General features: G+C 39.6%; 1 long non-coding RNA gene across 1 annotated transcript in view; it reads right to left on the bottom strand.

Moving 5' to 3' along the window:
• Positions 1 to 687: 687 nt before the first annotated feature.
• Positions 688 to 9700, bottom strand: part of LOC109395839 (uncharacterized) — a 31282-nt gene continuing 22269 nt past the window's right edge. Inside the window, exon 3 of the long non-coding RNA XR_002126737.1 lies at positions 688 to 784. This is a non-coding gene — a long non-coding RNA (uncharacterized LOC109395839). The remainder of the gene's footprint in view (positions 785 to 9700) is intronic.

Here is a 9700-nt window from a genome sequence, read left to right as displayed (position 1 = left end):
CATAATTTACTATAAAGTATTATTAGCTAGGTAACTGTAGTAGTTTCCTATTGCTGCTATGACAAATTACCACAAATCCTGTGACTTAAAACAGTGCCAATTTATTACCTGAAAGTTTTAGAGCTCTGTCAGAAGTCTAAAATCAGTTTCACGGGGCTCAAATCCAGGTGTTGGCAGAACTGTGTTCTGTCTGGAGGCTCTAGAGGACAGTCCTTGCCTTTTTCAGCTTTGAGAGGCCACCTGCATGTCTTGTCCCTCAGCCCCACATCGCTCCAACCTCTGAGCTTCCATTGTCACTCTCCTTCCCTGACTCTGACCTTCTGCCTCTCTCTCATAAGCACCCTTGTGGTTACATTGGGCCCATACAGATAATCCTGGATAATCTTCCGATCTCAAGAGCCTTAATTTAACTGCAGAGTTCCTTTTGCCTTGTAAGGTAACATATTCACAGGTTTGGGGGATTAGGATGTGGACATCTTTGCGGGGGACATGATTCTATCTATCAGAGTAAGTGACAAGGCAAAAATAGAATCCTAAGGTATCACATTTTATAGACTGAATCAGCAACTGCAGGAAGCAGCAACTTCCCCAGGGTTCCAACAAAGGGAAGATGTTGGAATGTTTAAAACTTAGAAGGTTGGGAAAGGGGCCCACAGAGCAGATACCTAGGCATGCTGAGGACAAGATGTCGCCGGCTAGTGCTGGTGTCTGTGAAGGCACGCAGTGGAGCACCTTCTGCAAAGGTTGGGAGAATGCAGATCATGGCACCTGGAACACAGTGAGGCTGCAGGGGGAAAAAGCAAATCTGATGCTGACCGGAACAAGAAGCAACCAGGTAGCCCCTTGGAAGCTACAAAAAGGAGCTGGTCCCTGTCCTTCTCTCCTGCCAGTCTTCCTATGGTGCTCTATTAACAGTCTAGAGTGAGCCAGTGGGCAAAGGAAAAAGCCCCAGTATTACAAAGCAGAGCACTCGAGAGACAATAGCTTTACAAATGGCACAGGACTCAACTTGATGAAAAGCAGAAAGCACAAATCAACCAATTGTTTTGATTATGTTTCCTTGAAACATGACTTTTTCATTCAACTCATTGGTTTTTGATATGTTGCAGTTTCAGACTACCTTGAGACATACCTATGGAAAGTATCTAGATTTTTATCTATACTCTAGATGATGCTATGCTTACCAAACTTTTTAGAAAGGATGCACTCTTGGGTTGTTTGGCTTTACAACACCCCACGTGATCTTTAAAAATCCCTTCTCATGTAGATTTAGTTTTAAATTAAAGCAAATTAAAACTATTCATTTGTTTAAGGATTTCATACCATTCGTGGAGACAATTTAGGATTACTGAAAACAGGAGGAGGATTTCAGGGTCAATACAGTAAGTGGTTTCATCAAACCATTTCATAATAATAAGTGAAAAGAAACCCACACAGGAAATGTCTTGAGCCACAAGTTCAGATGAAGAAAGACCTGTACCACTTTGAGTGCCATCTATGCATCTTCACTCATATTTTGGCCTCATATATTAATGGCTTGTGTGTACACAGTTTTTCTACACCTAGTTTTCCGTTTCCATTTATCAGGTCTCTGTTCTACAACACTACATATTTTCTGTAATACGCTCTTTATGTTATCAAGCTGTTCTCCCATCATAAAAGCAAGAGTTTTTACTACTTTGGTGTAAACTCATATCGCAACCTTCTTATGCCTATCTAACATCTTATGCTCCATGTTGACCTCTAGAATGTACCAAGCTTGAGCACTGGCAGCGCTGTGCTTGATGCACTTTTCATTCTCAAGTAAACTAATCATGATGCTCTTAAGTCTTAGCCTTGGTTGACTAGCTTTGATTTCACTATCATTTGGTGTACTTTCTTGTCAGAATAACCAAAGAATGACTTTAAGCTAAACTATTTATTCAACTGCTTCTAACATTCTATCCTCAGTAATTCTGTTTCTTTTCCTCCATTCCCCCACCATTTATAAATGCATTTTTAAATTTGGTACGGTGGTACTGAATTGCTACAACTCTGAAAGTTGTACTTTTATTGCAAATCATTGATTAACCACTTTATTGGAACCATTTTGTCAGTGGATTTTTATGAAAAAGAAGCAAATACAAAGAAAACAAAAATTATATCATATCAGGGATTTATTCCAAAAACATGGTGCAGGATAAAGTGGGTCTATATAGGTTCATCCTATTCCCATACACATTTTATATTTTTATCTGTTCAATAAAGATTATGGTTCAAAGTGGTGATTCTAAGAACTGATTATTATAAAGTCCTAAAGTTAAAAGAATTCTTAAAATCTATGCTATGCATTGTAACTGTTGAGGCAGGGAATAATAGATTAATTTATGCAAAACCGGTTTTTCAACAAAAATTTATATTTAGAGGAGTTTTCTGTTTAAGAACTTTTCTTAATTCCTGTTTACCATCACTGCTGCTGATTTCTTGACTGCTGGTGTCATGAGAGCTGCTATGAAAAAACACGAAAATATTAGGTAATATGTCTGAGTGAGGTGGAGTGACCCATCAAATGCAAATTAAGTCAACATGATATTCTTTTATCAATCAAATTAGCAAAGACATTTCAAATGATATCAGTCAGTGTTGGAAAGAGTACAGTAAACTTTCTCATGTACAACTGGAAGAGCCATGCACCTTTCTGGGGACCCATTTGACGTGAAAGTTGAAAAGAAAACATCAAGAGTAGTTTAGGTAATGTAAATGTCACAGAAAGTTATCGTCTAGGAATCCGTCCTTAGAAAACAATAATATCAATCACACACTTGGATAAAAGCTTCTGTCAAGGTGTTACAGACTGACTTATCATGGCAAAAGTCTGAAATAATCTATATGTTCAAACATAGGAGAATGGTAATCTATTGTACATCTATAGAGAGACTGTCACAATTGGATAAAATGTGTACCCCAAAAATAAAATAATAAAAGGGATAAATACATATAATTATTAATATGTTTATTATATATTTATAATATATGTATAAGTATATACTTATAATATTATATATACTGTAGATAAATATATATTTATAATATATAATGTATAATAATTAATATATAATAAAATGGAGACTGCTCAGAGATATTATAAAGTGAAAAAAAAGAGATGCAAAACTATACATGCTGGAAAAATCCAAATGTCCATCAATAAATAGATGAATGGATAAACAAAATGTGGTAAATACATACAGTGGAATAGTATTCATCCTTAAAAAGGAACAAAATCCTGATACATGCTAAAACATAGGTTAACATTGAAAATATTATACTAAGTGAAATAAGCCAGATACAAAAGGACAAATAATGTACTATGATTCCATTTACAGGAGTTACTTAGAATATGTAAATTCACTGAGACAGACAGTAGAGTAGAGGTTATCAGGGGCTGAGGGAGGAAGAAATTGGGAATTGTTTACTGGGTACGGAGTTTCAGTTTGGGAAGATGAAAAAGTTCTGAAAATGAATAGTAGTGAAGGTTGCACAACATTGTGAATGTACTTAATGCCACTTAATTATACACTTAAAAATAGTTAAAATGATACACTTTATGTTAAGTGAGTTTTACCACAATAAAAAATGCATAGAAAAAATTATATACACATGTTTACAAAAAATGCATACTTTGAAATACAGGATAATGTATAGATAGATATTAAGATGTAATCTCTGGATACTGATTGATTTATTTTAAAAATATGGATGGATTTATAAAAAAAAAAAGGTTTGTATTGAACACCTACTATGTGCCAGTTACTATTCTAGGACCTGGGGATAGATCTTGGTAAATAAGGAAAGTAAAATGGCTCCTTACTCTAGTGCAGGGGATAACAGATGTTGAGATGGTCAGAAAAATTTTTTGACCCTTTCTTTACTTTCTAAATCCTTCTAATGAGTATGCTATTTTTATATTTCGGGGTAAAACATAAGTGGAAGAAGGAAAGCAATTATGACAAACAATATTGGCTTGAGATGGACTTTCCCCCTTGGTGTAAACTCATACCCCATCAATACAGAGAACAGTCTGATGATGATGGATGACGGGGCAGGGAGCACCAGAGCTTAAGAAACAAGGGGACCTGTGGAGTGCGTTCAGCCTACCATCCTGCCCTTCTCCCTGTTATGTTTTGGGCTTTTGGCTTCCAGAAGCAGCTGGTCTGCAGTCACTCTGTTCATCCTGCTCCCTGTATCCCATTCCAATGGTTGTTTACATCAGCGTTCAGAAGATTAAGAGCTTTGCTTTTCTGGCCTCAGGATTTTATTCCTTTAAAAATAGCCCTGCAATAATTTGAATAATTGTTTTGGCCCTCTCTCTACCTATAATAGGCCATTAAATGTCTTCTAGAGACTCACAAAGCTGATCTGAAAATATCAGGCAGAGGTTAGTAGATGTACTGACTCAGCACCTCTCTGCCAAGAAATGGTGGCTATTTTTGGCTCCTCTTATAACAGAGCAAAACAGAGACTAATTTCAGGGCTTTGCAATGTAAAATGTCCTCAGTAGCCTCATTTCTACATCCCCTCTCCACCCCCAAATAACTGAACCTAAGTTTTTCTTCATTCTTACCTGATCTTGGCTGGGATTAGAGGAGGGAGCCTGACATGGATGGATGGAATTTGAGTTTCTTGATCCCCCACTCTGTGCTTCCTTCTGTGAGAGGAGAGAGATCTTCTACACAACGAAACCCCACTGCAATTCCTCTGTAACCTTTGGCCTAGGGATCTATTTCAGGTAATGAGTTCCACACTCTTTCAGAAACCTCTCTTGCCATTGAACTAGATTTTGGAGGTGTAGAAACATCTGGGTTTTGGACTGTGAGTTCCCAAAAGGCTGATGACATGTTTTAATTCTAGCTATTCTATGCATGTTTAATTTCTATGATGCATGAATAAGACCAGCTTTGATGGCTTCATTTTAGTCTTATTCCCAAGACAAATTTTACACTATTTTCTCCACAAACACGGACATTTTCTTCTTCATTTCAATTCTTTTCATCTCCCTCTCCCCCAAATCTCCAGTTATCAGTTCTTCCCATTGCAAATTCCTTCTCTACCCTCTATTCCTACTTGTTCATGATCTATTAATAGCAGGTTTGTCTAGGAAAGACTGCGTGGTTTAGTGGTTACAAAGCACAGGCTGCCTGAGTTCAAACTCTGATCCCACGACTTGTTTTTCACCTCTGTGTGCCTCAGTCTGTGTCTTCAGCTATAAACTGGGGCTAATAATAGAAACTATATGATAGGGTTATTGGGGGAGGGGCACTGAATGTGAAGTATCTCGCATAGAACCTGGCAATTGAAGAAGGATTCAATAAATGTTCATTGTTAGTGATGTTATCTAAATGGGTACAGGTTGAAACACTATTTAGGTAGGCAGTCCTTTCTTCATGGTCTTTGTCCAAATCTAGACTTGATTATATGAGGAGGAAAATGGATAATTGACCTGTGAAGGGAAATCTGGAAGAATGGGTTGCTCGCTCCAGAGAAGAGGTGACTGAAAAGGGTAACAGCTTCTACTTGCTGAGCATCTTCCAGCTCTGCGAGCACTTCCGCGTGTCTCAGTCCCTTTGATCCTACAGCAACCTGACCATCTGCCCAGAGTGAACTTGAGCAAATCACTGAGATTCAGTGTTCCTGCTTCTCAGCTATATTATTTCCCCCCTTTAAATGGAAGACGCTGCACCCTAGATATAAAAACAATTTGTCCAGGGTCAAAAACCAGTAAGTGACAAAGCTGTGTTGAGATTCCAGGGTGCTAGAGGGTCCGATAGGACCTTTTGGAGACACAGAGTTGCTGGGTTTGTTTCTTTCTGCTTAATCTACCTGCCTCCTGGGTCCTTGCCTATCTAATCAACTCCCAGCTACATCCTGTCACACCCCCAGCCCAGGAGCCAGGCCTGGACATCACAGATGCAAAACATGAGTGTCTCTACCCCTCCTCTTGTATGTGGTGGGGCTTGAGGATAAGTCACCGGCCCAGACCAGGTCTGGCCGCAACTGCTTGGCTCAAGTCACACACAGCTGCTTGTCAGACCTAAAGAACTAACGACTGTGCTTGCATGGTCACCAGGCTTCTCTCTCCCTGTGCTCATCTCTAGCTGGGCACTCTCTCCTTGGGTCTGATCTGTGGCCCTGTCTAGTGTCCAGGCCATGGGGAGGCTGGGCTTATTCTGACTCCCAGTTGTCGGTGGCCTTGGCACCCAGCCTGGCCCCATCTCTGGGGCTTTAACTGACCCATAGTGTCATTTATGGCAGGAGCCATAAACAGACAGATGTCAGGGAACAGTGCTTCATTCTCTTGGCTCCTGAGCATTTATTTGAAGGCTGCCTGCGTCCCCCGATCCCAGGCCTTGATCATATGATTACAGAGTCTCTTGTACCCACTGCTTCAGAAACTAGAGCTTGCCTTCTTTCTTATTTCCCACCAACCATTTCTTCAAAGGACCTGTGATATTTTGCATCCGAGTAGCCTTGATTTCAACACAACCATGGCATCACTGATGTCTCTTTATGAAGTAGAATTAGACTATCCATTTCAACTGTGACACTGGGAAAATTATTGTACTAATCTGAATCTTTGCTTCCTTTTAGTTAAAATGGGCATTAAATTATAGGACATCTTTCTGCCATAAAACTCTGTGAATTTAGAGCTGAGACGTCTTTTCTTCACCTGAGGACTCTGAGGGAGTTATCCCTCAGCATGGTTATCGGGCTAATATCATTAAGTCTGTCTGTCTTTCGGGAGAAAGTTCTGGAAACTTTACCCTCTATAAGTAAAGAGCTGTAGCCTTTATTTCCAGCACCTTTCCCTCATGCTGTTGCTTGAGAATGACGTTTTCTCTCTGTGTAAGCTACATCACACTAGTCACTTTTTCACTTTCATATCTACCTTTGACACTTCTGTGAAACACCGTCAACTTCATACATTAAGCTACTTGCATAATTTCCTTCAATCTGAAAGTGGTTTGGAGACCTAAAACAATGAAAATAAGCTCTAAAAGGAAATATCACATTGGTACTATTATGGGACATTGAAGTCATGGGATTGCAATTGTTTCAATGTTCTGTATTTCTCTCAGTATATTCTGTAATTGTTGGCTACATGATTATTTTTCGTAGTTCCTCTCTCATTTCTGCTTCTTACATATCTTTTTATTTTTTTACTTGTTTTGTTTCTTTGTGAGGCAGCATTAGCTCCCACCGTGTCATTAGAGATGCTTCATTAATTTGGTAATGCATTAACTCAACAAATAAACTTTTGCAATACTCATTTACCCAATTTTTTCACCAAAAAATGAGACCCACATACTTTTTGGGTTTTCACAACCCAAAACATCTGTCTGACATGGAAAATTAAATCATTCTATGTTTATAGGCATGTGGATTGGTAGAAAAATATGAATCATCACCTAGATTTTTTTTTTTTTAGCTGAGCCATCCTGCTACCTGTTGGCAGCTCAGCGGCTGCTCAGCTCGGGCTGGACTCAAACCGCTGTTACTCAGAGCTCAAACTCTTGAGTGAGCTCTTAACCAACTGAGCCACTCGGCCGGCCCACCTAGATTTTTTTATACAACCCAATACTATATTTTCTTCTACAGCAATCAACTCACCAAGCCTCTTACATCTTCCTAGGAACACAGTCATTAATTCCCCACTCACCATTGCCTCTAGGTTAGGCCACACAACTAGTTCCCGTGAATGGAACATTGTGGAAGTGATATTGCCACTTAGAGGCTACGGAAGGTCTCCTCCCACTTCCCCCATTTGCTGACCGGGTGGTAATCAGGGTGATCTCGAAACCTCATGTTGAGATGGCAGAACTGTAGGAAAGGAACTGTATTGCTGAATTATTATGTGGAAGGCCACCTGCCTCACACCTGGTTGGACTGTGAGGTGAGTCATTCATTAGAGTTCCTGGATTGTCTGATATAGTAGTTAGCCGGCCTGGCTAACACATCCCTCTTATCCTTTAAATTGAACAAATTGGAGACTGCAGAGTCTTTAGAATAAGTAGGCTGGCTACATGGGGTGTGCAAAGATGGTGCTTCTCAAGATTTATGAAACTTCTACTTACTCTACCTTCACTTTAAGTCATCCCTTCACTTACATCCCCTCAGCAGACTAAGAAGGGTGTTCAAAGCCATGAATGCATACTCTCCTTTCAGTTTACCTTTGCTGCTCACCCATAGTGGCCAGTCCCACCTGTCAGAGTTCAAGAGCCTGTCGAGAGAACGCTCCCTATTTTGGCATCTCATGAAGACAGCAACATGGGCTCTCTGATGTGACATGATCCTAGAAACCAAAACAAAGCCTCCAGATCTAGCCCTTTTCACTTCTTTTAGATTAGTCAATAAACGCAATCTGGTTTCTTTCAAAGTAATACAGTTAACTAATTTTCCTCTTAGTAAGTAGCTACTTAAGCAATGCTTCTGGCTTTCCGTGACCCAATTTCCGTCCCTGTGCTCATTGAAGGCTTTCCCTCTTACTCTTGTGTCAGTCACAATCTCACTTCTTTACAGCAACCTCTGTTTTTTCTGTTGAAATGTGGTTCCTGGTATTTCTGTTATTTACAAACTCGAATGCCTTGGACCCCCCTCTTCATTATATCCTGCCCATTGCATCTTCACTCCCCCCTGTGCCTCTGTCACTGCAGTTCCCTGAAAATGTACCTCAAATCATTTCCTCTTGGGTCTATGTCTTCTTTAAGAGAAAAACATTTGAAATAAGAGCTCAAAACACAGGTATCTGCTGTTTCCTTTCCCTTTACCACAGTTGGCAACAACTGTTTTCCTGAACCTCCCCTCCTGGTCTAAGCCTCTTACAGGATAATGTAATTACAAGCCATTGATTGCTAAATCAAATCAAACAAGATAATATCAAATTTGTTCCTTTTTTTCTCTCACACTTCTTCTAATGTTTAAATTTCTCTATCGATCAATTAACAAATCACTTTGATGATACACTTTGCCAGGAGCTTTGAGATGGGAACAGAGGAAATACAAGCAAGTTCACCAGTGACCTGTGGGACTCATATGAAACATCAGGGAATAAGATAGTATGTAATACTGGCCATCTAGTGTGTATCAAAAGTGCATTCAGATTGTATAAAGGAGAGACCAATGTGTGCTGGAGTAAAGGGAAGGCTTAACAAAGTTGGGAGTTGACCTTTAAGGTCCATTAGGCTAGAGCAATAGGAAGGATAAGCGCTTCCTTTGTGGGGAATATCATGAACAAAGGCACAGAGCAGAAATAACAGCAACAGTCATACTGGGTCCTATTTATTACGCACCTATTTATTGGGCCTTCGGAAAAGTCATTATGTACTTTGTCTATGTTTTCAAAGGTCATTTATTTATATAAAGAACAAAGATCAATCAATGATATATTGCCCATTTGTTTGATAACTTTTTGCCATCTTTCGGTGAGCTTCATAATTCCTCTTTCATAGAAGGACCTGTCTTTATTTGCGAAAAACTGAACAAGGTGTTGATTTACAGCCTCATCTGATTTGAATGTTATACCACGCAAGGAGTTTTGAAGAGAGTGAGACAAGTGGAAGTCTGACGGCACAAGGTCAGGCGAGTATGGTGGGTGTGGCAACACATCCCATCCAAGCTCCAATAATTTTTGACGGGTGATCAAACTTGTGTGTGGTCTCGCGTTGTC

The sequence above is a fragment of the Hipposideros armiger genome, unplaced genomic scaffold (genome assembly GCF_001890085.2).
Source record: "Hipposideros armiger isolate ML-2016 unplaced genomic scaffold, ASM189008v1 scaffold_488, whole genome shotgun sequence".
Classification (NCBI taxonomy): Eukaryota; Metazoa; Chordata; class Mammalia; order Chiroptera; family Hipposideridae; genus Hipposideros; species Hipposideros armiger.
Note: the sequence above shows the minus strand (reverse complement) of the source record. Positions and strands in the feature narration are given on the sequence as shown.